Genomic DNA, 26,646 nt, shown 5'->3' on the forward strand with positions numbered 1-26,646 from the left:
TCCTAGCCCCCACTACAAAGGCTCCCAACCCGCAGACCGGGGCAAGCTGTATTTTGCTGCGTCAGCAGAGGCCCCACCCACAAGGCATCTAGTACAGAGTTCCTCTGCTCCGGCCAGGAACAGGCTGTTCTCCAAGATGCCTGGAGGCCCCTGGCTAGCCGGCCAGGCAGGGGAAGGGCCCCCTGGGACTCCTGGCCTGACCCTGGGGAGGAGCGTGGTGGGGCAAGTGTTGGGGGCGGTGTGTGTGGGGGGGGCAGGCCAAGGCAGCAGGTCACTGCCCACCCAGGAGAGGGAGTGTAGCCAGAGATGGACAGCTGCCCAGGGCGGACGTGCCTCCCATCTGGGGAATGAAGCAGTTACACCTGCTTAACACCTTTGCTCTCAGCACTGAGGCCTCCCACGCTGCCCACCCATCCAGGGCCCTCCTGGACTCCCACGCCAGGCTGTGGGCTTCCCCCCAGGCCAGGCGGCACCCTTGCCCTGTTCTTCCTGCTGAGGGCCAGCTTGTCCCATCGCTCTGCTCCCCTGACACCTGCCCGAGGCAAGGAGGGGCGGGCAAGCTCCATTCTTCATGCTTGGTCTCTTGTTCGAGTGTCTGGTCTGCAGATGGAACAAGTTTCTGAGAGGCTGAGCGACACAGCCGTGCCAGCACAGCAAGGCGGGACCAAGCTTCCAGGGCCTAGGGGAGACGCTCCGTCACCCCCATGGACCCCCGAGTGCTGTCACTGAGCTCAGCAGCCCCTAGATGAAGGGTACTCTCCCCTGACCAGGCGTGCTGAGCCTTCCTGCGCACCATCTCCTTGCACCCCCACAGGCAGGGGCACAGACGCCAGGCAAGCCGGATGGAGCTGGGGGCCAGCGCCCCTCCCACCCCCGGGGCTGGGGGAGGATGGGGTGCCTCGGGGTCCCTGAGGACACGTGAGGGCCCTCCGCAGCCCTGGCCCTTGCAGAGCCTGCCCAGCTGCGGCGCTGAGCCGCACCCAGGCTCTTCCCAGCTTTGCCCGGGAGACTGGAAATTTCTGCTCAGCAGCTTCGCTCAATCGGGCGGATTTCGCCATCGCCGCGGTGGGGGGCAGGAGGAGGAGCCGGCGGCGGAGCCGGGGCGAAGGAGAGGCCGAGCAAACAACAGCCGAGCCCCGCGCGCGTCGCCATGTGCCAGGCGCCGCGCTGAGCCAGGGCCTGCGGTGCCTTATGGAAGCTTCTAGCACTCAGGAGAGGCGTGCCGGAGGAGTAGGGGCGCCCAGGGAGGCTTAGCAGGAGCGTGAGGCGGACACGGCTGGGAGTCCAGGACTGTGCGGAGTGGGAAGCCCAAGGCACGCCCAAGCCAGGCGCAAGATCTGCGCTGGGGGTCGTCTGCTAGCAGCTGCGGATCCCCTGGGGACCCCAGAGTTAGGTGGACTCACGAGTCTCCTGGGTGGAGAGGGGTGCCACCCCGGTCTTTCGGGACCTCTCCTCCCCACGCCCAGCCAGGCGCTGGGGAACACACGGTCCTGAACCCGCAAAGCGCCCGAGCCCGAGGAAGTCGGTGGTTAAGACGTCCCTACTGGGTGCCGGCCTCCCGCGCCATCACGTGGCCGAGGAAGCAGACACCCTGGCGGAGAGCGACGACCCTCGCTGGGTTCAGGGCCCCCCGGTCACCCACGCACGGTTCTAACACCCCGCTTCCCCGCCCCCCTCACGGCCGTCGGGGCGCGCCGGGGCAACGGGCCTCCCCGCCCCCACCCCGGCCGTGCGCCCGGGCACAGCGTGCAGGGCGCGGCGCGGGCCCCGGCGCCCGGTTCAGCGGAAAGGAATGCAGCGCCCGGCGGGGGAGGCCGCCGCCCCGGGGCCGTGCGCGCCCCGCCGCCCGCCCGCCCGGGTCGCCCCCTGCCCGCCCGCCACCGCCGGACCCTCACCCTAGCGACGGCGAGGGTGCCCGGGGCTGCGCGCGCCCCCTGCCCACGGGAGCACCCCGCCACCCTCCTCCCCCGCTCCCCGCGCCCGCCCCTCCCCCCTCCATAACTCAAAAGCTTGTCAGGCGGGTTCCAGACTCCTGGCGCCGGGCTCCGCTCCAGGAAAAGAAAAAAAAAAGGAAAGAGAAAAAGGGAAAAAGCCGGCCCGCCGAGCGAAGCAGTGCGCCCGGGCACGCACAGCCCAGCGGCCCGCGACCCCCGCCCGGCCCGGGGGCGCAGAGCGCGCGCACCCCGCAGATCTATAATTTCTGGGCGAATCAATTATTTAGCTGCCCTGGGGAGAAAACAGTGAGGGGGGGTGGTTGGGGAGAAGGGGCGACCAGGCTTAGCGGGAGGGGGCCGCAGAGACCGCCCACTTCTGCTACCCCGGGGCCGCGGCCCTCCCGCTGGGCCCCGCGGCGTCCCCACGCAGGGGTCCTGTGGTGAGCTGCCTCGGGGTGGGCTCCGCGAGGCGCGGGGGAACCTGCGGAAGCGGGAGAGACGGCGCCCAGACCTCCCAACGAGACGGGGGAGGGAAGCCGCGCACCGGGGGCTGCGGGAGCGGGGGAGGGGGCGTGGGAAGCGCCTGGCCTGGAATTCTGTGCTTCCGCCGCCGTCCGTTCGCCCCGCGGAGCGTCGCCGCGCCTACAGCAGGGGGCGGTGTTTGGGAGGGGTTCGGGACCCAGCGGGGACTGTTCACCCCTCTGCTCTCGCTGGGAGGCCTTGGGTCAGTGGGGCTTGCCCTCTCTGAGCCCGCCAGCCAAGTGCCCACGAGGTCGGCAGAATGAGGGCTTGAGGAGGGAGAGGTGGGGAGAGGCTGGACAGGCCTGCGAAATGTGGGTGCATTGCCCTCTCTGTTGTGGGACAGCGCTGGGGTCACCTGTCCAGGCCTCCGCCTTTCCCTGTGTCCTTCCAGCTCTGCCCCAGCCACTGCCCTCTGGCACTGGCAACGGTCACACTGGCAGTGAGCAGGTCTTGCAGGAATCCCACTTCCAAATCCTTTGCCTTCAGTGCCACCCCTTCCACGACCCCATCTCCTCCACGTTCCTTCCAGCCTTCCTCTCTGCTTCTGACCTGGGCCTCGGGGATTTGGAGCAGGCACCGTCTGCCTGTGGGGAGGGGAGGTGCCCATATGTGCCCGTTCCTGGCTTAGGGGCTTCCATTAGTTGGCACTGATCGGAGGTAAGGCGTGTCTCATTTCAGCTCCCCAGGTGGGGGCAAGTTTGGCTCGCAGCCCTGGGGACCTTCTTTTTTTATTTTTTTCAAAGATTTATTTATTTTTATTGGAAAGGCAGATATACAGAGGAAGATCTGCCACCTGTTGATTCACTCCCCAAGTGGCCACAATGGCTAGGAGCCTCTTCTGGGTCTCCCACGTGGGTGCAGGGTCCCAAGGCTTTGGGCTGTCCTCCACTGCTTTCCCAGGTCACAAGCAGGGAGCTGGATGGGAAGCAGGGCTGCCGGGATTAGAAGTAGCACCTATATGCAATCCCAGTGTGTGCAAGGCGAACACTTTAGCCCCCCGGGGACCTTCTTTGAGAAGACAGTAGGTGAGGTTGGGAGTCCCTCAGAAGCCACCTGTGCGGGTGCGTGCGCTTGGCGGAGGCGGGAAGGCAAGTGGCCCGTGGTCAGCCAGGTACAGAGGACAAAGCTGGGCTTTGCTTCTTTTTGAGAATGGTTTATTTGAATAGTAGAGTGACACAGACACACGGATTTTCTGTCTGTTGGTTCACTTCCCAGAGGGCTGCCACACCCCATACTAGACCAGGCTGAAGCCAGGAGCCAGGAGTTTCTTTCATGTCTTCCGTGTGGGTGCAGGGGCCCAAGCTCTTGGACCATCTTCCACTGCTTTTCCAGGCACATGAGCAGGGAGCTGGGTATGAAGTAGAGCGGCTTGGATGCAGGTGTTGTAAGCAGAGACTTACTCGGTGGCCCCATGAGAAAGATGCTGGCTATGCTGCTGGTGTTTTAGCACACTGCCACAGCCCAGGCCTCTAAAGCTGGGCTTGCAACCCAAGCCCATGCCATGGCATCACCCTGAACGGCCTCCTCACACGTGTCAGTACGTGGTATCCCAGCTCTATCCCCTCCGGTGGGGCACAGCCCATCTGTCCTCTGCTTGCCATGGCCCCCAAGGCTGTGTCTCGGACCACCAGCTCCGATGTGCAGCCCAAACCAGGTGACAGGCCCCCAATGAAACCCCTGGTCTGAGGTATCCGTACCCCTAGGGCTGTGTGCTGGAGGGACAGTAGTATGTTTTTGTTCTAGGCAAACCTTCCCTGTTTCTCTGCCTGCAGTCCTGGCGCTTGCATGGAGGCAGAGGCTGGGCCATGGGCCAGGAGACCGGAGCCTGTGGCCAGTTCCCAGCGCTCCGTAGCGGGCTCACATCCCAGGCTTCCTGGGAGCTGGTGGGAGGGCAGGGCGAGGACAAGCCTGCTGTCCCCAGACATGGAGGGAGAACCTTTCTCAAGGTCAGCGGCAGAGGCAGCAGCCACTGGCTCTCCCGTACAAGCCTTCTCCCGCCCTGGCCATGTAGCTTTCCTGTTGGGCCCACATCCCACTCTGATTAGTTAGCTCAAATTCTTAGCAGTGGGCTGGACGGTGTGGCACAGGCAATTAAGCTTCTGCATGGGATGCCCGCACAGGCTGTCTCTTGTCTCAGCTACTCCTTGTTTCCAGTCCAGCTCCCTGCTAGTATGCTGGGCCCTGCCAGCCCCTTGGGAGGCCAGGCTGCAGTTCCAGGCTCCCAGCTTTGCCTTGACCCAGCCCTGGCTGCTGCAATCATTTGGAGAATTAAGCCAGGGAGCCGAGTTCTCTCTTTCTCTCTCTCTCTCTCCCCTCTTCCAGCCCCCCTCACTCTCTCTGCCTTTCAAATAAAATAAATACATCTAAAAAAGGCGGGGGGGAGGTGCCGAGGGTGAGGCCTCCCCTGTTGGCCTCCAGGAAGGAGTCAAGGTTAAAGACGACCATGGCCATGAGACAGCATTTTATAAACTGCAGGCTGCCATCCCTGTGGTTGTCTTTGAGTCTTGGGCATAGAAATAAAGACGTTTTGCAGCTGTAACCAGGGAAGGACACCATGCTTTCTTCCAGAAGATATCCCCCTGGGTCACCTACTCCCTGGCCCAGAAGTTTGGAGCACAGGCTCTGGGGGACAAGCCTGCCTCAGCTCCTCCTCCCCGCGCTGACCGGGCCTTAGCTGGGGCCTGGGCATGGACGTGGGATGCTGGGGCTGGGCTCAGCTGGGGCCTGGACATTGGGGTGAAATGCTGGGGCCTCAGCTGGGGCCTGGGCATGGGCGTGGGATGCTGGGGTGTCAGCTGGGGTCTGGATATTAGGGTGAAATGCTGGGGCCTCAGCTGGGGCCTGGGCATGGGCGTGGGATGCTGGGGCGTCAGCTGGGGCCTCTCTGGACAGATCTTCCCTGCTTCAGTCTGTGTAACGGGAGCACCGTCCAGGAGCCCACTCTTCCCGTTTCTTCCTGTGTGTGCTGGAGGGACAGAAGTGGGGCTGCCTCTTGCAGCTTGGGAGTAGACACGGGGCTCCATTGGGTCACCCAGCTCCCGCACTGGAGTTCCTGGAATAGAGTCCAGCTTCTGCTTCCCTTCCAACCCCGTGCTCACGCAGGCCCTAGGGGGCAGCAGGCGATGGCTCGGTGCTGGGGTCCTTGTCACCAATGGAAGGGATGTGCACACAGATCAGGTTCCTGGCTCCGGGTTTTGCACGTATCCTGGGAACTGGCAGATAGGTCTCTCTTGGTCTCTGTTGCTGCACCAGCTGGACCTTTTGGATTATAAATAAGCAAAATTTTTACAAGTTTTTTAAAAAAAATAGACATTCTAGAAGTAGACTATCCCCAAGGCAGGATATTGCTTATGTCCCATTGGCCAGATATGATCACATGGCCACTTAGCTGCAAGGGAGGCTGGGAAGTGCAGTACTTGGCCTTGCCTTCCTGTGTCTCCATACCACCTTCCAAGGGAGAGGGCATGAGGGGTACTGGGCAAGAGTCAGCAGCAGGTGCACCGTAACCCAAGGTCAGGTGCTCGGTGATGGTGAGGACATGGAGACACTTGTTTATTCTTGCTGTCTGTACTTTCCCAAGGGGATCCAGGGGTCCACCATGTCACAAGTTCTGAGACCACTGTGTCTCACCCTCTGCATGGTCCTTGACCCTGAACCTCAGTCTTCTCACCTGTTAAGTGGGGCTGGCACCTCTCTCCAACCAGGATCCCCCAGGATGATGGGACAGAGTGAGGAGCTACTGAGCACAGAGCACCTAGCAGTGACGAGAGCTTGAAGCTGCAGGGTCGGGAGAGCAGTGCCATGGGCTTTGAGGATCAAATCTGGGCCGAGTCCCCTGCATGGCTAACAGGAAGGCATTCATTCATGCTCTCTCCCACCAGAAAAATCCGCAAACATCTGGGTATCCTGCATGCTGAGGCTGGTTGGGGGCAGAAAGGGGCGGTCCCATTTAGTTTACCTTCTGCACAGAAGGAAGTGGCCAAGCCCACCCCCCATTGCATCCTGTCCCCATGGCTGGTCCATCTGTGTCCTCTTCCTGTGCCTTGAGCCCGCAGCCCAGCCGCTTCCTGCCCTTCTGTTGTCTGCTTCCTTTCATCCTTTTGCCAGCTCCCTTGCGGGGGTGGGAGGGGCAGGGGAAGGGGTTTAGGGATGGTCTGGGGGACCCTCAGGGGCTGGGGCCCAGGGAGCTACTCTGGGGCCACTGTTCCGGGACGCCGGGGATTTTGACTTCATTGGTTCATTGGTTCATTCATTGGTTCAAGCACTCACAGACTCCAGGCGTATCTTGGGCTGGGGGCAGGGCAAGCAAGGCAGGCACAGTCCCAGCCCGGGCTGAGGGACAACAACCCCACCCTAAGGGCTCCTCCCTAGGAAGGAGTGGTCCGAGGACCCCAGCTGCCAGCCTGGCTTCCAGGGAGCAGAAGTGGAGCATCAGCAAGAAACAGAGAGGGAGATCTTCCCCTTGAGGTTCACCGCTCAAATGGCCATGCAGAATACAGGAGCCAGGGACTCCGTCTGGCTCCCGTGTGAGTGCAGGGACATCACTGGCAGGAAACTAGCTTGGAAGTGAAGCAGCCAACCCTCCAGATATGGCATCACAAGTGGTGGCTTAACCCGCTGTGCCCCAGTGCCAGCCGTGGAGCCTCAAGGCCAACTGGCTGCTGAGGCCGGACTGTGCTGAAGGCTGTGAGAGGCCGCGGGTGATTGGGATGTTGCATTAGGGCGCACAGTCAGACTGCAGTGGCCTCTGGCTCCTTCTGCGCCATACCCACATCAAGTCCACAGCAGCCCTTGCAGGCCCTGAGTCCGGTTCCTTGCCCCACTTTGCAGGTAAGCAAACTGAGGTACAGACACATTCACCGGCAATGCAGCCAGCACCTCATGGGACACTTGTCTTGGCCAGGCCAGGTCTTCTGCAGGCTCCGGCGGCTCTGTCCCAGCCAGCCTCCCCTCCCCAATCCTGGGTGACTCTGCAGGATGTCCTCTTGCTCGTCGGTGGGCCCTTAGCATCCAGCCTGGCTCACAACAGGCTCTCTGAAAGGAGCAGGTGCGTCACAACAATGTGGACAGTAGAACTGTGGCTGCAGAAGTTTGAAATGCCCATGTGGGTTTTCTGTAATACGCGTTTTCATGAACTTCTGAAGATTCATCATGCATATGCGTTTCCAAGTTTTTTGGATCCCAAATAAACTTATCTTTTAACTTTATTTTAAAAGATTTGTTTATCCAAAAGGCAGAGTTACAGAGAGAGATCTTCCAGCCACTGGCTCTCTCCTCAAATGGCTGCAGTGGCCAGAGCTGAGCTAATGAGAAACCAGGAGCCAGGAGCTTCCTCTAGGTCTCCCACATGAGTGCAGGGACGCCAGCTCTTGGACATTCTCTGCTGTTTGCCCAGGCACAAGGGCAGGGATGGAAAGTGGAGCCTACCAAGCTTGAACTGATGCTCATACAGGATGCCAGCATTACCGGTGGCAGCTTAGCCTCCTGAGCCCCAACACGGACCCCGGTGAACACAAACAAGCATATTCAGGCATTGGTGCTGTGGCGTTGGTGGTTAAACTGCCACCTGCACTTCCAGCCACCCACATGGGAACCAGCTGCAGTCCCAGCCCTTTGGGGAGTGAGCCAGCAGATGGAAGATCTCTCTGTCTCTCCCTCTTTCTATGTAACTGGGCCTTATAAACAAATAAAATAAACCTTTAAAAAAAATGTAGTGGGCCCCTGCATGGTAGCCAAGTGGCTAAATTCTCACCTTACATGCACCAGGATCTCACATGGACATAGGTTCTCTCTCTCTCTCTTTTTTTTTATTTATTTTTATTAGAAAGGCAGATCTACAGAGAGAAGGAGATACAGAGAGGAAGATCTTCCATCTGCTGGTTATCTCCCCAAGTGGCTGCAACTGCCGGAGTTGAATGGATCCAATGTGAGGAGCCAGAAGCCTCTTTCTGGGTCTCCCACGCAACTGCAGGGTCCCAAGGCCTTAGGCCATCCTGGACTGCTTTCCCAGGCCACAGGCAGAGAGTGGATGGGAAGTGGAGCAGTTGGGGTATGAACTGGCACTGATATGGGATCCTGGTGAGTGCAAGCCAAGGACTTTAGCCATTAGGCTATCTTGCTGGGCCCTGTGCAAAGGTTCTTATGCCAGCTGCTCTACTTCCCTTCCAGCTCCCTGCCTGTGGCCTGGGAAAGCAGTTAAGGACAGCCCAAAGCCTTGGGACCCAGCACCTGCGTGGGAGACCCAGAAGAAGCTCCTGGCTCCTAGCGTATTTAAAAGGCCAAGAACTAGACACACACACGACATATAGTATACAACCTTGACACGGGATACAGTTGTACAACTCCACTTACATACATGTATGTTGTATACTCCCATGTGACATGTGCAGACCCAATGTGGGCGGACAGTGCACACACACACACGAACTCACACACACACACACACTTGCACATACATGCAAGAGAGAGAAGCTTCTGGAAGAGCACCTGGGGGCGCTAAGGTTTTATGTCCATCAGGAAGGCCAGACCCTTCCTCCCTGAAGACCAACAGGAGCCTGGGGAGGGGGCTGGCAGAGGCAACCCCAGTACCCGGAAGAGCTAAGTGTGAGGCCAAGGCAGAGGCCTCCAGTTCAAAGCCAGAAGCATGAGTGAAGGGACGTGACCTTGGCAACCACCGGGGACAGTCTGGGGACACTGCATCTGTAGTCCTCCGTGACCACTAGACAGCCTAAGGGCCTGGCGCCAACCCAGCTACACTGCCAAAGCCCGGGCTCTCCTGGGCCCACACAGTGGAGGGGATCAGGAGACCTCAGGGCCTGTACGCAGGTGGCTGTGGGGAGGCAGAGGGGACAGAGCTGCTGACGGGGCCAGCAGGACCTGCTATGGCCATGGGATTGGGGGTGAGGCCCCAGAGTTTAGGAACTCCACCTTCTTTTTTTCTTCCCTGAAGATTTATTTATTAGAAAGGCAGAGCTACAGAGGAAGAGGGTGAGAGAAAAAGGTCTTCCATCTGCTGGTTTACTCCCCAAATGGCTCACGTCTGGGGCTGGGACTCCCCCTGTGGGTGCAGGGTCCCTAAGCACGTGGGCTAGCCTCTGCTGCATCCCACACACTGTAGCAGGAAGCAGGATCAGAAGTGGAGCAAGTGGGACTCGAACCGGCGCCCTATGGGATTTGGGCACTGTAGGTTCTGGGAATTCACTTTCATTTACAGCTGGGTGGGGAGGTGGCTGGTTGCCTGGTTCTGATGCTCCCACCCCAGACCAGACTCAGTGCCTGCAGGCTCCCCAGGTCCTGAGCTCCCCTCACACCACCCCTGCAGTGTTTGCTCAGCTGCCCGTACCCTGCATGCTGGCAGCAGACTCTGCTGGTCCCTCTCAGGGGAGAAGGGCTAAGAATGAAAGAGTGGTAATCCTCCCAGGGGCTGTGCTAAGCTGAGGCAGGGCCAGGCTTGTGGGAGCCGCTGCTGGCTGCTGGCCGCAGATACTGTCCGGGGCCTGGGGCTGCCCCCCTGGCTGTGTGTCCACAAGGCCTTTGGGAGGGCAGCTGTGAGTCAGGCCTGCACTGGGGGATCCCAGGGTAAGCTGTGGGACACATCCCCCTGGACCTCTGACCTGGAGATGGCACTGCTCCTGTGTCACCCATCTTCTTGTCCCCTTTGCAAACCAATCCCTATCCTCACGCCCACCCCTGCTTGGCTGCCAGAAACCACGAGCTGCCACCCCATAGCCTCCCCTCTTCTACCTTTGCCCCAGCAAACCCTCCTCCTCAGGAGAGCCCGAGAGAATCTTCTAGAATCTTCTAGAAGGTGCATCTGAACATGTGTTTCCTCTGCCTAAAACCTTTGAGGGCTACCCATTAGCACACAGGTACTGACATGCCCACGAGTCCAGAACTGCCCAGCGCCTCCTGCCCAGCACTCAGGGCTGCCTGGCTGCTGTCTCTGGCCTGCTGCTGTCCTAGCTCTGGCTGTTCGGGGACTCACATGGTCCCCCGAGTACCCATGATAACCCCGATCTGCTGCCACAGTGGGATGAGATGGTTGGCGTCTCCCAGGGGCTCCCACATGGATGCTCCATGCCCTGCACCCTGAGTAATCCTTGGATTAAATGGGAGCAGTGATGGCCCGCAGCTGCGTGACTTGTCCAGTCGTTCCAGGTCCCCGCAGGCAGCATGGGAGAGCGGGCACGCAGCCAGACCCCTGGCTCACCTGGGCTTCCTGCTACCTCCTGCCAACTGCAACGAATACTGAGGACCGGAAGTACACTGCAGGTCCCAGCCCAGGGAGTTGGTGGGGAGGAGGGGAAGGGGCACCCTGAGCCCCAGGCAGGTGACAGCAGCTGAGGCTTTACAAAGCCCCTCTCAGGGATTTGCCCAGGAGGCCGTGGGAGTGAGCTCATCCAGCTTAGGTCAAGAGAAAACTTCGCAGGCTCCCTGGGGTCAGGCCTCCCCCACCCCAGTCTCTGAGACCCCCTCCTGTCCCAAACTCATGTGGGCGGTGCAGCCAAGCCCTGGGCCGGCCAGTCCGAGGCCAGCTCAGCCTCTGCCTGTTGGCCATCGTACCTACTGCCAGCAGGAGGTGGGGGTGGCACGGCCGTCTTGGCCTGACCTCCACCCCGCCCTGGTGGCCACCTCTAAGGCCAGCAGCGCCCGTAGCTTTGGTGGAGGCAGGGCTTAACCCCAGGGAGGGCTGCAGAGGCCCGCCCGCCCGCCAGCCCTGGGCTCTTTGTCTTCCAGCCAGAAAGAGAAAGACCTTGTTTCTAACGCCCAGCGTCTCCGGTCTCCGCGTGGGTTTTCTGGGCTGCCGCCTCAGTCACTCTACTCAGCATGGTCTGAGGGGTGGGGGCAGGTTGCAGGTGTTCGGGGAGCCCACAGCTGGGCGGGGCAGTGTATCTGCAGCCTGAATATCCTCGTGCAGGGCAGCTCGAGGGCATGAACACAAGTTGGGGCTCCACTCCCTGGGCTCTCGGCCAGGTTCCCCCAGGCCTCCCGATCCCCCACTTCCCAGATAAGAGACTCAGGTCGAGAGGAGGGTGACAGCTGGGCTTCGCAGAGCCGGAAGCACAGCCACCTCCTGCGGCAGAGACCCCCGTGTCCACTCCCAACGTGGCCTGGAGCCGGAGCAGGGCACAGCCCGTGCTGCCCATCCTCAGTAACCCACAGCAGAAGTGGGTGCTACCACAAGTCCACGTCCATCATCAGGCCCTGGGGAGTGAGGCCGTGCTGCCCACCCAGCCCACCCAGCCGGGGAAGCGGGCATCTGCTGTCCTGAGTACAAAGTCCGTGGATTTCACTGCTCATGGCAATGAGTCGGCAAGCAGGCATACACGGGAAAACAGCCTCCAGGCCAGCTCAACGCCTGGCAAAAATATGGAGGACTTCCTTCCCCTCCTCCCCCACCACCGAGAGAGCATTTTCTGGAAGGTTGCATGGCTGTTGCTCTACAGTAGGCAGCCCCTCTAGACAGGATTTCTGTGTGTGTGTGTGTGTGTGTGTGTGTGTGTGTGTGTGTGTGTGTGTGTGTGTGTGTGTGTGTGTGTGTGTGTGTGTGTACAGGGTGGGTTTGGGTGCCTGGGCGCGCCCCAGCCTGCCGGCCACTCCCCTGTGCAGGGCCCGGGCAGCTCCCAGTTCCCACCTCTTGCCCTCTACAGCCTCGCTGGGGTTCAAGTTTGCACTGGCAAAAGCCGGTGCAACCCCTTTCCCCCTGGACCCCCGGTTCTCAGCCAGCTCTGGGCAGAAAAAGCTGGGGGACAATGAGGGGGGCTGAGGGCGTCCCCTCTCCGCCCCCGCCCGCGTTTGTGCGTGTCCAGCCGCGCTAAGCGAGTCGGGGGTCTCCAGGCCGATGACAAAGTCTGCCAGTGGCGTGGTCCCGCCGGGGTGCAGGGGCGTGGTCCCAGGGGTGCAGGGGTGCGCGGGGCGAGAAAGCGAGACAGAAGAAGGCGGGGAGGCAGAGCCAGCTCTGGGTCCCCGGGGAGCGCGGCAGCCACGCCTGGGCGGAGCGCCCCTCGGCTTCCAGGCCGCGGACACGGGGTGCGCGAGGGGGACCCGGCTTCCCCGTGGAGGCCGCCCCGGAGAGCCGGGCTGCAGGCGGGCCGCGCGCTCGCCGCGCCCGGAGCCCGCGCCGGCTGCCGCCGCCCGCGGCCGACCTCGCGCGTCCTCCGAGCCAGCCTGTCCCACTTCCCCCGCCGGTTGCTACAGCAACAGAGCTCTGAGAAATCAGCTGCGCGGTGACCTTTCCTCCCCCGGAGGAGGGGGCGGGGGCGCGGGAGGCGCGCGCAGGAGGAGGAGGAGGAGGAGGAGGAGGGGAGAGCGCGGCGCCGGCGGTCAAAGCTGTGAAAACACCGCAGCTGGAGTCTGGGGGCTCGGCGGGGAGGGGCGGCGCGGGGTGGGGGAGGGGAGGGCGCCGAACCCGAGAAGGAGACGCTGGGAGGGACCCTGGCTGTCGCCGGTCTGCACCCCTCCTTTTGCGCGCCCCTCCCCTCCGCCACCAGCGGGACTGATTTCCCCCATTCCTCGGATGGAGAAACTGAGGCAGGAAAGAGCACCTCTCCACACTCGCGCGCGCGCACACACCACCAGGGCCCGTGGGGTGCAGAGGGCGGAGCGTAGAGGCTCGGTCACCCACATATGGGTTTGGAAATCTCTCCAAACGTGGCAGGCTGAGAAGCAGGGGACGCAGGGAGGGGGCAGGGGCTGCCTGTCTGGTGTCCTTGCCCACTCAGCAGGGCCTCAGTGCTGGTGCCAGCACCCCGCCTGTCACCAGCAGCCTGTCACAGCCACGCCCACCGGGTGGGGGTGGGGATGACAGATGGCAGGAGGTGCCACACTGCACCCGGGGTCTGCAGCAGGTGGGGGCGTGGGGGAGGAGGGAGCTGGCACTGCTGCCCCTTGGTCCCTAGGCCTGCCATGTGGGCACCTCTCCCACACAATCCCCCACAGCCTTGCCGACTGGGGACCCGTAGTGCCCTTTTCGTGTTGTGGGCCATGGGACAGATCCTTAAGGTTGCCAGCAGGAGGGACCCTGGCTCAGGGTGAGGAGGGGACCTTGTTTGGACTTTGCGTGGGGCCCTGAGTGCCGAGCTGGGATTCTGCGGGGTTTGCCAGGCCTGTGGAATTCGGGGTCCTGGATGTGTGCCCTGTGGGACTGTGTCGTAAACACAATTTCCTGGGCCTCCCTTGCTGGTTCTGGAAGTTGGCACTGTAGGCATGGCAAAGAGGGAAGGCCCCCTCCCTCGACAGGCACCTGGGGTGGGTGAGGCCTGGCGCCAGGGGGCACCCCACAGTCCGGGGTGGGTGAGGCCTGGCGCCAGGGGGCACCCCACAGTCCGGGGTGGGTGAGGCCTGGCACCAGGGGCACCCCACAGTCCGGGGTGGGTGAGGCCTGGCACCAGGGGCACCCCTAATCTGGGATTTCTGCAGAGACAGAGGACAGGGAGGCCTGGGAAGCCACCATGACTGGCTGCAGTCCTGGAGGGCTTCAAGGCAGAGTCAGGGAGACACAGGCTTGTCTGACCCCCGAATGCTGCTTCCTGGGTGCCAGTGCTGCGTGTGCCTCCGTACACACACGTCTGCCCATCCTCACCCACCGATTGCACATCTGTCCGTCCTCTACACGGTTGCCATGTACCCCATGCCCACCCTCCAGCCCTCCCTCCACCCGCAGTCCACTCACCCACGCACAGCCCATCCCCCATCCTCCCTCTGAGGCATCAGCCCGTCCAGCTGTCCACCCACCCAACTAGCTGCGTGTGTGTCCATCAGCCACCTCCCATCCATGCACGGCCATTCATCTGCCACCTCCCCACCCATTTGCTCATTCACTTTATCCTATTCCACAGCCACTTTTTAAAAACTACTTTAAAAATATTTATTTATTTTTGAAAGGTAGTGTTAGAGAGAGAAAGAGATCTTCCATCTGCTGGTTCATTCTCCAAATGTCATAATGGCCAGAACTGAGCTGATCTGAAGCCAGAAGCCAGGCGTCTCTTCTGGGTCTCCCACGTGGGTGCAGGGTCCCAAGGCCTTGGGCAGACCTCCACTGCTTTCCCAGGCCACAAGCAGGGAGCTGGATGGGAAGTGGAGCAGCTGGAAAAAGCATCTACATGGGATGGCAGTGCTGCAGGCGGAGGCTTAGCCTGTTATACAGGCCCCATCCACAGCGAATTGGGGCCTTGGTCCTGCACAACTTTGGGTTCTAAAACTGCATTGTGGCCGGCCGGCCCCGCCCTCCCCATGGCAGGGTGCAGGCTCCCAGACTCCATGACTGCCTGTGGGCGGCACCTCTGCCCTGCTCACCTGCCCCTGCCTGGCTAGGATCGCCACGCTGGGTCCTTCCTCCCTGTCTCCCTCCCTCTCTTTCTCCTTCCTTCAAGGTTTTTTTTTTTTTTTTTTTTATTGGAAAGGCAGATCAGATTCACAGAGAGGAGACGGAGAAAGATCTTCCATCTGCTGGTTTGTTCTCCAGATGGCCACAACAGCCAGAGCTGAGCTGATCTGAAGCCAGGAGCCAGGAGCTTCCTCCAGGTCTCACATGGGTTCAGTGGCCCAAGGCTTTGGGCCGTCCTCAACTGCTTTCCCAGGCCACAAGCAGGGAGTTGGATGGGAAGTGGGGCAGCTAGGACATGAACCAGTGCCCAAAATGGATGCTGGTACTTGCAAGGTAAGGATTTAGCTACTGAGCCATTGCACAGAGCCCCATGCTGGGTCATCCTCTCCCTTCACTTCCCCACCTGGACATCTTGGTCCCACGTGAGAAATCTCTCGGCTGCTCAGGACCCTGCCAAGGGGCATGGGCCATCAGGAGGTTACTGTCCGTTGATGGTCAACTGGGGTTCATCAGAGAGATTGTCCCTGCACGGCTGGGACCACCATGCCGAGTCCCAGCATTGTATGTCTGCAGGCGATGGTCATGCCTGTCCCTGTGTGTGTCTGCAAGGCTGGGGTCCCAGCCCCTTGTGTGTCCCCCACCCCGACTCCGAAGCCTCACAGCTCTTGCAGGCGCCAATGGGGTCTGGGACACACCAGCCTGGGTGCTGCGGCTCTGATGTCAGACTTTGAAGACTTTGCCCAGGACCACGACCCTGCGTGTGTGGGGAGGGGTGGGAGAAGACACCTTGCCACTTTTCACCACACTGAGAGCTTCCTGCATTCCTTCATCGAGCAAATACTTGTCCACCGCCACCACGGTGTGGGTCAGGTCCCTGGCTGGGCTTGGGGATGTGGCCAGGAGGCCAGGACAAAACTGACCCTTCCCTGCCCACCTGGGACTGGCCAGTGCCCAGGGACAGCTCCAACTCTCCACCTGCCGAGCCCGGCTGCACGCCAGCCTTCAGAATAAACCCAGGTGCTGGCCAGGCCCGGAGCATGGGGGCTGCAGGCTGTCAGGGCTGGCTGGGGAGGCGGGCGGGGGTTGGGGGAGGCTGAGCTGTCAGCGCTGAGCTGTTCTGCTCATCAGCAGGGCCCCAGCCTCCGTGCTTAAAGATCGCCTCGGGCGCTCGCTTCAAGATGCTAACGCTGCAGCTGACATTTGGGAGATCCTGGCAGCCGATCAAACCAGAGCTGAGAACCAGAGCTGCTGGGCGGGGCGGGCCAGGCAGCAGGGACCAGCGGGGGGCCCAGGGCACCGGGGCTCTGGGAGCTGGTTCTTGGCGAGGGCTGCTCAGCCTTTGCAGGAGGAAAACATGGGACTAGAGAGAGGGCAGGCAGTAGAGGGGGCTACACCTGGGCTCTCAGCGCCACACGCCAAGTTGCTGGCAACACCTGCCGTGGCGTGAGGCGCTGGGGAGGATGTGACGCAGAGGGTGCTGCCTCCCCACCCCGGCGGCAGTGCAGCTAATGCAGGTGTGGGGAGAGGAAGTCGGCTTCCTGACCTCTGTCCCCAGACGCGGCTGGCCACACACATGCTAGTGAGCTGGGGACAATCTGGCCCCTTTCCTTTCCTTCCCTTCAGTCTCTGTCACAGCCGCCGTCCACTCACGGCTCCAGTGCCCCTGCATCCCACCTTCCCACCTGACCAGCGCACCCACCTGTCCATCCCCCACTGGTGTTGTTATCCTGTCCCCGCCCTCCATTCAGCCCCAATGCAAGTCCCCAGGCACCAGCGACCCCAGTACCAACTGCTGCCCACAAAGAGATTTCACCTGCCTGGCACTTCCGGGGGAAGAACGGGAAAGGCTGAGACAGAGGCTTCCCGTGTCCCTGGAGAGGCTGGCCTGGGCAGCGGGGCCCGCCATGCAGCCGGCAGAGAGCCAGGCAGACAGCAGGGGGGTCAGGGTGCTGACAGACGGAGAAGGCCAAGTCCATTTCCTCCGGGTGGACTGCACGCTTTGGATCCTGAGCGTCCCCTGTACCTCCCAAGCCCCTCCTCAGGCTCTGAAGTTCAGGCATGGGCCTGGGGTTCGCCCCAGCAGGCATTTCCTGGGCGGGTGGTGCTGCTTCTTTTTGGGGGTCAGGTAGTCACCTTAGCCTTTTTTGCTGTCTTACTCCAAAGTACAAAGTTCCAAATGTACCCAAGAGGAGGGTCAGCGTCTGGGACACCAATATCACACGTGGGCAGCGGAGTGAGTCCCGGCTGCCCCATTTCCATGCAGCTCTTTGCTAATGCACCTGCGAACACAGCTCAGGACATGCCAGGTGCTCCGGCCTCCGCACCCGCATGCAAGACCCGGATGGAGCTTGAGCAGGGCTGTGCAGGGGAGTGGCCAGAGAGTGAATCACTGGGTGCAAGCTATCTCTCTGTGTCTCCCCATCTCTCCTTCGCAATTCTGCCTTTCAAGTAGGTTTTTTTTTTTTTTTTTTAAGGGTGTATGTGAGGACCGTATGCAGTGGCTCAACTGGCTAATCCTCCACCTCCAAGTCCCAGCATCCCATATGCTCGCTGGTTCTAACCCCGGCAGCCCTGCTTCCCATCCAGCTCCCTGCTTGTGGCCTGGGAAAGCAGTCAAGGACAGCGCAAAGCCTTGGGCCACTGAACCCGCTTGGGAGACCTGAAGGAAGCTCCTGGCTCCTGGTTTCAGATCAGATCAGCTTTGGCAGTTGTGGTCATTTGGGGAGTGAACCAGCAAATGGAAGATCTTTCTCTCTGTAAATCTGCCTTTCCAATAAAAAGAAATAAATCTTTGGAAGGGTGTGCATGAGTTTGGAAGCATCTAAGTGACATGTACTGGGTACACAGTGTTTAGATGCCACGTGTGGGGCCCAACACAATAGCCTAGCGGCTAAAGTCCTCATCTTGCATGTGGCAGGATCCCATGTGGGAGACCTGGAGGAAGCTCTTGGCCCCTGGCTTCAGATTAGATCAGCTCCAGCCGTGGCAGCCGCTTGGGGAGTGAATCAACAGATGAAAGATCTTCCTCTCTGTCTCTCCTCCTCTCCGTATATCTGACTGTCCAATAAAAATAAATAAATCTTTTTTAAAAATGCCACTTGTGATGCCATGCAGCCCTGTATTGCAAGTACCTGGGACTGAGTCCCCGCACTGCTCCCCATTCAGCTTCCTGCCAGTGTACACCCTGGGAGGCAACAGGTGGCAGCTCGAACCCCTGAGCTCCGGCCACTGTGTGGGGGGTGAGTTCCCCGCTCCCTGCCTCCTTCTGGCTCTGTGCGCTCACAGAGGGACCCACCAGGTGGACCTCTCTCTCTTTCAAGTAAAATAGATAAATAAATATAAAGAAAGAAAATGCTTGGGCCCAGCACGGTAGCCTAGCTGCTAAATCCTTGCCTTGAACGGGCTGGTATCCCATATGGGCGCCAGTTCTAAACCCAGCTGTCCCACTTCCCATCCAGCTCCCTGCTGTGGCCTGGGAAAGCAGTCGAGGACGGCCCAAAGCCTTGGGACCCTGCACCCGCGTGGGAGACCCGGAAGAAACTCCTGACTCCTGAGTTCAGCTCTGGCCATTGAGGTCACTTGCGAAATAAATTGACAGAGAATCTTCCTGTCTGTCTCTCCTCCTCTCTATATTTCTGACTTTCCAATAAAAATAAATAAATCTTTAAAAAGAAAATGCTCAAGAGATTAAGACGTAAGTATTTCCCCTTGCTCCTGGGAACCCTGGCTGCCATCCTCATCACCTTCCTTTCTTCTTAGGCGCCTGCTGGAGCCAGTCAGCCCCGTGGGCCTGCCGACTCTCGCCTGGCACCCAAGGAGGTGCTCCCCGATGGGAGTTCGGCTGCAGCTTCCTTGTTGCGCTCTGGCCTCCAGACTGGCTGTCTGCATGGGCTGCGGACACAGGGCAGCGGAGGCGCTTGACCCCTCTCGGTCTCCCACTCCGGGTGAAGCCCTGAGTCCCTGGGGTTACCTGCGGGGTCTTTCCCGTGCTGACCTCCCCGGACTCCAGGTTGACCCCCTCCTGACCGGCGAGCTGGCAAGTCCCTCTCTGATCACACACACTTTGTGTCTCTGAGGACGTGATCCTGGCTGTAGCCACTGGACAGCCTTGGCCAACAGCCCGTCCCGAATTGTCAGCGCCCTGCTCCGTCCTACCTTGAACTTCACTGAGACCCTGCCCTGCTCTCCCCACTGGCCAGGGAGCAAAGCAGTGTCTTGGACACCTGCTGCCCTTCAGATGGCAGAAAATATTGTGGTTGGCTCCCCAGGCCATCCCTCAGCAGATCTTGTCCATCTCCAATCCGTGTTACTGCCTGAAACCAAAACCAACTGCTCGGGCTCTGCCTACAGAACGTTTTTACTCGTTTTATGGCTGCAAACATTTCCTTCCTGTCTCCACATTCACAGGAGAAAGAGAGAGAGAGCAAGCGAGCCCTGGCCCTGACTCAGAATTGGATTCTAGCTGGAGGCGTCCTCTCCACGGCCAGCCAGGGAAAGGGCTTATCTGTTTGTTCCTTGACCTTGAGCAGCAAGAGAGGAGTCAGCCAGGAAGGCAAGAGGCAGGGGCTGGGAGGAGAGCCGGAGCCATGGCCCCAGGCCCCCTGCGCCTCCGCCCTGGGACCCCCAGACAGGGGTCAGGGGCCAGGATGGGAGGGGGAGGCTGGGCTTGCAGGATGGGTGGCTGGATCGTCCCTGCTTTGTCCTCCACGCTCCAAACCAGAGCTGCTGAGCACATGCCCACCCCAAGGCAATGGGGCAGACCTGACCAGCCAGAGGGCTGGAGGCCACCTGTGCTGTCCATGTGGGGCCAGCTGCTGTGGATACAGCCCCAGTGTGGGAGGTGGCACCTGCCTCCTTCACCCCACCCTCGTCCCGCTTCATGCATTCATTGAGCGCCATCTGTTTGCTGTGTCCTAATGTTCTAGGACCTGGTGATCGCCCACCCTAACCCAGAAGTGGACCTCGAGTCGGGACTGCTCCCCCCTCCACGAAAGCCTCTTTCCTAGTTCCCAAGCCCTGTCCACTGCCCCCCAAAGACCGTTGTGGCTACTGCTTCCTGGGGTGCAGCTTCTCCCCACTCCCCCCAGCAGGTGTCAAGCCTCTTAATTTCTGCCTCTTGGTTTATTCACCGAATCATTCTTGGCTCCAAAAGAATTAAATCTTCAATAGTTCACAATTCAGTGTTTCTTTTTCTAGAAATAAGATCATTTAAAAAAAAAAGATGTAATTATTTATCTGAAAGTCAAAATTACACAGATAGAGCAACACACACACACATATGGGGGAGGGGTGGAGAGAGAGAGAGAGAGAGAGAGAGAGAGAGAGAGAGAGAGAGAGAAAGATGGCATCTATCTGCTAGTTCATTGGCCAGAGCATGGACAGAAGCCAGGAGCGTTTTCCGGTTCTCCCATGTGCATGCAGTGACCCAGGGACGTGGTCCACCTTCTGCTTTCCTAGGTACAGTACCAGGGAGCTGGATGAGAAATGAAGAGAGAAAGAGAAAGAGAGAGAGAGGGAGAGGAAGGAAGGAAGGAAGGAGCAAGGTCTCGAACTGGAGCCATATGGGATGCTGGTGCTTCAGTCAGCAGCGTTACTCACTGCCCTGCAGCATCAGCCCCAGCATGTTTAGTTTTCTAAAAAAAAGTTGTTTTCAAAGAAGAGAGAGGGGAGAGGAGAGAGAGACTCAGAGAGCATCCACCTGCTAGTCCACTCCCCAAAGGCAGAGGCAGGGCTTGGCAGGAACTGGGAGTGCCCTGCGAGGCAGGCACCAGCTACCTGAGCCAGCTGCCCCGGAGACAACTGCTCTTTCTGGTGGCATTTTAACCCGAAATAATCCAACTCAGAGTTGGGGTGCACACGGCCCATCTATATTCTATGCCCCGAGTCATCAAGCATCGGGGCTTCCCGAGGCCCCAGTGGGGGTGGTTGCACACTCATGCCAGCAGCCTCTCACACCCTCCTCGCCCGCTGCCTTCCTGCCGGCCGGACTTCACGCATGGCTTGTCCAGACCTAACAGACCTGACCCCAGCACACAAGCCTTTTCTTTCATTTTTCTTCTTCTTTATCGCTCAAATAGAAACAGAATTAAACCATAATCCAAATTACCCATGGACTTTTTAGGGTCCCCTGTTGTGCACAGACTTTAAAACATTTTTTAGGGGTGGAGGGACTGGCATGATAGCTCACCTGGCAGGCTAATCTTCCACCTCCAAGTGCCAGCATATCATATGGGTGCCGGTTCGCATCCCAATTGCTCCACTTTTCATCCAGCTCCCTGATTTGTAGCCTGGGAAAGCAGCAGGCGATGGTCCAAGTCCTTGGGCCCCTGCACCCTCATGGGAGACCAACCAGAAGCTCCTGGCTCCTGGCTTTGGATCGGCTCAGCTCTGGCCATTGCAGCCATTTGGGGAGTGAACCAGCAGATGGAAGAACATTCTGTCTGTCTCTCCTGTATGCAAATCTCTCTCTAAAACAGAAGTCAATGCTTCCGGCTACGGCAGTCAATACTTCCGGCTACGGCAGTCAATGCTTCCGGCTACGGCAGTCAATGCTTCCGGCTACGGCAGTCAATACTTCCGGCTACAGCAGTCAATGCTTCCGGCTACAGCAGTCAATGCTTCCGGCTACGGCAGCCTCCGTGGCTGGCCACCAGTTTTTGCTTTTTGTGCTGCCGGGGACGGTGTGCGTCTGCAGCTGTCTCCTCCACACCGCCGGGCACAGAGAGACGGAGACAGAGTCATCATGACCGAGGGAACAGGTGTGTGGATCCATCCTGCTTCAGCATGAGAGGGGGAGGAGACATCGGAGGAAGATACAGCCAAGCAATTGCCCCTTGACGCTGGTGCAGTGTGCGGAGCCTTCATAAACACGAGAAGAGGTGACATCAGAGCAAGTGACATCAGACTGTCTAAACCAACCCATTCATCCATGTGTTAAAATAAAGGTCTGTGTTTGTGTGTGGAAAAAAAAAAGAAGTAAATACATCTTAAAGAAAAAAAAACTTATTTTTCTGCACCAAAATAAGCATACTTTTTAAAAAAGATTTATTTATTTTTATTGGACAGTCAGATATACAGAGAGGAGTAGAGACAGAGAGGAAGATATTCTGTCTGATGATTCACTCCCCAAGTGACCGCAATGGCCAGCACTGCACTGATCCTAAGCCAGGAGCCAGGAACTTCTCCCAGGTCTCCCACGGAGGTGCAGGGTCCCAAAGCCTTGGGTTGTCCTCCACTGCTTTCCCAGGCCACAAACAGGGAGCTGGATGGGAAGCGGGGCCACCAGGATTAGAACTGGCGCCCATATGGGATCCTGGTACATTCAGGGCGAGGACTTTAGCAGCTAGGCCACTGCGCCGGGTCCTGCATACATCTTTTTAAAAACTAATTAATTTGTTTGAAAGACAAAGTTGCAGAGAGAAAGAGAGGATCTTCCATATATTGGTTTACACCCCCAGACGACCATGACGGTCTGGGCTAGGACAAAACCAGGAGCCAGAAATTCCACCCCAGTCTCCCACGGGGTACGGGGTCCGAGATTCTGTGTCATCCTCCATTGCTTTCACAGGCGCACCAGCAGGGAGCTGGATGGAAAATGGAGCTGCTGGGGTCTACCTGGGACATGGGCAAGGCAGGAGGCAGTTCAACCCGCTGTGTCAGGCCAGCCCTCAGATCAACATCATTCCATCGCTTTTTCCTTCATAGTCTACTTGATGGCCATGTCCTTGCTGGCTTTCCTCCAGGCACAGGGAGTGGACCCGGACAAGTAAGGCTGCCAGAGTCCCAGGCCTGTCCCCGTCTCCCTGGCTGCCTGGTTTTGTGCGTCTTCTGGGCCCATGCTCCTTGGGGTGGGGACAGGTGCTTGCATCATCTGCTGACCGCCTGGCTGAAAGTGCCAAGAGATAGCGAACATCTAGAAAGTTCCCAAACATCCGGCCGTGTCTACCTCCAGCTGTGGCTGTGCAGATTACAAGGAATCTGGCCTCTGAGAGGCTGGAGAGTCTGCAGAAGGGGCCTCCACACAGGTGCACAGCACTGTGCCTCAGCTTCCGGCTCAGTGAAACCTCTGACCCTTCCACCCTGGGGAGGAGTGGGGGGGAGATGAGATGAGATTTGCCTCGTGGTTCTAACGCCAAAGTCAGGGTCTTGGAGAGCACTCTGGGCTCCCATCCCAGGCAGGTGTCTGCCTGACCCCTTGCTGGCGCCGGGTGAGGGAGAGCTCATCTTTGCCAATCCTAGGAAACAATGTTTGCACCCAAGCTTAGCTTCCCTCCAATCTGACACACTTAGCCCACACTGGAGCTCACACCTGCTCTGCTCCACTCCCTGGTCGGGGGTCTGTGCCCTGGGGCACTGGGGGCTGGGTGCCCAAGTTCATTGGACAGAGACAAGAAGCAGGTGTGGTTTCCAACTCTGCACACACAGCATTTCTGGGTTTTCTCCCCATTGAACACTGGCTGTGACGTCCCCTCAGAGCCCAGATGGCATCAGTAGGGCCTGGGGGTATGGGGGGTGTTGCCAGGCTGCCCTCAAGAAGAACAGTGCAAGATCCAAGGGCGAACAGACAAGCAAGTTCCCAGGGTCGTGTGGAGGGACCTGCACCAAGCCCCTCTGCTCCCTGGGTCGTCTCTTTTGTGGACACCGATCACGTTGGACTAGGGTTAGGGTTAGGGTTAGGGTTAGGGTTAGGGTTAAGGTTAGGACTAGGGCCTGCCCAGGTGACTTCACATCCATTCAAGTCCTTCTTTCTCTTTTTTAAAGATTTTGTTTGTTTTTGAAAGACAGAATAACAGAGAGAGTGAGAGAGATCCTCCATCTACCGGTCCACTCCCCAAATGGCTGCAATGATCAGGTCTGGGCTAGGCCAATACCGGGAGCCAGGAACTCTATCCAGCTCTCCCCTGTGGAAATCCCCTTAGGGATTCATGCACTTGGAAAAACCACGTTTTTTCTGCTTTCCCAGGTATGTTAGCAGGGAGTTGGGTGGGAAGCTAGAAGGAAGCTGGCACTCCTATATGAAATTCAGCATTGCAGGTCATGGCTTAGCCCACTGTGCCACAATGCTGTTCTATTGTTGCTTTAAAGAGCCTATGTCCAAATACAGTCATGGCCTGTACACCAGGTGCTTAATGTATCAGCATCCAAATTTTGAGGGAACACGGGTCAGCCCCTCACATGCAGTGAACACCAAACAGGCCATGCCAGGTGGACTTGGCTCCCCAAGCTGGTCAGTTACAGCGACAGGTGCTGAAAGCATTGCTCTATAAGGTCCATTGCAAGTCCTACCAAGACTTCCCCACTGTGCAACACAGGTCTCCATCTTCCCTGTCTTCACAGTTCCCAGTGTCCTATAACCAGCCCTGGCATGCATACTTATTGCCATTACTGCCTGTTTCTGGCAGTTTCCATGCTGGTCAGATGGTGACCGAACACACACTTCTGAGTGCTGGTGGTCCGTGAGAACCCAGGCTTGCTGCAGGTGCTGCAGGAGCTGCCTCTCTGCCTACCACCCAGTAGATGTCCTGTCTGCATCCTGGGATCCAGGCTGAGGGACAGCCTCAGCTAAGAAGGAACCAGCCACTGATGGAGAAGCTGGAGCACAGCTGAGCTTTTAAAGCCTCCACCAGGTGCTGGCCCATCCCAAGTCATGTGATTGCTGCACTCTGAAAGCTGTACTGTGTGGGGCATCTCATCCGGATAGGATTCTGCCCTCAACGAGACTCTTTTTCCCTTTGGGGTCCCCCTGTGGCACGACACCGTGGTCAGCAGGGAGGGGAGGGTGTGAACAGAGGTGTGTTTCTGACCCAGGCCACGGCCACACTTACCCCTTAGCCAAATGAGGTCAGCACCAGGGGGATAACCCTGCCAGGCCCTTGTAACTGCAGCCAGGACACTCAGGGCCCCCAGGAGGCCAGGTAGGACTGTGTCCCTAGATGCTGGGTTACCAGGTACCCAGCAAGGGTGCAGAGCCTCCCAGAGCTGCCTGCCCCTCCCTGTGCTTGCAGGGACATTCTGAGGCCCGTGACACCTGATGTGTGACACCAGCCTGTTGTCTGAGTCTTGAGGCTGGATGGCCGTGCTAGACCCAATCTAGGTGCCCATCTGCTGGGAGCTGGATCTCCACGTGTCAGAATAGGTGCACAGAGGAATATTATACACCCACAAAGAAGGAACAGGGTAAGTTGCCAAGCAGACTATGGAATACTGACTTACACCTTTTTAATGATTTATTTATTTCTATCGGAAAGTCCGATATACAGAGAGGAAGATCTTCCATCTGCCGATTCACTCCCCAAGTGACTGCAATAGCTGGAGCTGAGCCTCTTTCTGGGTCTCCTGTGTGGGTTCAAGGTCCCAAGGCTTTGGGCTGTCCTCCACTGCTTTCCCAGGCCACAAGCAGGGAGCTGGATGGGAAGTGGGGCAGCCAGGACATGAACCAGTACCCATGTGGGATGCCAGCACATGTAAGGTAAGGGCTTCAGCCTCTAGGCTACTGCACAGGCCTGCACCAGTACATCTTAATATAGGTTTGTCGTCCCAAGAAATCCCAGCAGGATGGTCCTGATGTCTTTCTATCTTCCCTAGCGTGATGACACAGCTAGTGCGGTTCAGTGACTCTCCAAGCTGGGATAGGAGGGCTTTGGGGCTGAAGCGCACACAGCCCTGGCCTGGAGGAGCCTGGAGTACACAGCACGGGCAGGGGCAAGGGACTATGACGCATGACCATGATGGGGACCCAGGGTCTCAGGGACGTAAACTCAGCCAACCCTGGCAGCAACAGTCCTGGGTCATCCCCTGTCTCCCTGAGCCGTCCGCCATCCCCCTGCACCCTGGGGACAGTGAGCCTCAGCCAGGGCGGAGCGTTTGTCCTCAGAGTCAGCTCCCCACCGCAGGGCCTGTTCAGGGACAGAGTGCAGACTGTCCCCACATGCATCAGTGACTGCAGGCAATAGAAACGCAAGCCGCCTGCACGCTGCCCAGAGCCCCTGGCAGGGGCTAGCGTGGTCTCCACAGTACCTGAAGGTCAGGGGCAGGGGGAGGACGGTGCCCAAGGTCGCCAAGCAGGGTGCAAAGGTCACAGTGCCCGGTCCAGGGCCACCATCCTGCACTGTCCAAAGCCCTACGCCCTTCCCAGGCTGGGCATCCAGGGGGCCGTGCGCCTGCCACTGCCAGCCTCCCTTCCGGTCCAGGTTCTGCCCCCCACCCTCTCGGCCCATGACCTTGGCACGCTGTTCTCGGTTTCCTTGTGTGCCCAGGGTGGGGAGTCCCAGCGCCCCGAACGTTTGCGGCAAGGTGTCAGGCTTCCTCTGTTCTAGCCGGTAACGACTGGCGGGGTCCCCCGGGGCTGGGGCAGTTCGGGAAGCCAAGCTGCTTTCTGGGACAACCCGGCCTGGCTGCACTCCCCTTCCCCCTGCACCAGATGGTGGGGTCATCCTGGCCCCTGGCCGGGGCAGTCCCGTCCTCCACCCACCCCCCGCCGGCTGGTACCCCAAAAGCCTAGGACCACCCCCACCCCTGCGTCTCCCCCCACGCCCCGACTCCAGAGGTGAGCGGAGCTGGAGTGGGGGGAGGGAGGCTGAGCCGGGCAGCGGCGGGCGGGCGCGCGGGAGCGAAATGCAAATGTTTTTTATCCTCCTTTCTTTTAAATGCTGAAACCAGCCTTGACAGCCTCTGAAAATAAATGGCACCGACTCGCTGGGATTTCAAATTCCGTGATTAAGGGCTGAAGCAAATACTTTCTCCCTCCCTCCCCGGCCGCCCTCCCTCCGCGGGCTGCGAGGACGGCTGGCGGGCCGGGGACAGCTTTTCGCGAGCCTGCCAGGAGCTCGGAGACACAGCCTCCCGCCCGCCCGGCCGCCGCCGCCG

Source organism: Ochotona curzoniae, unplaced genomic scaffold (assembly GCF_017591425.1).
Source record: "Ochotona curzoniae isolate NIBS_2020 unplaced genomic scaffold, NIBS_Ocur_1.0 scaffold_3208, whole genome shotgun sequence".
Classification (NCBI taxonomy): domain Eukaryota; kingdom Metazoa; phylum Chordata; class Mammalia; order Lagomorpha; family Ochotonidae; genus Ochotona; species Ochotona curzoniae.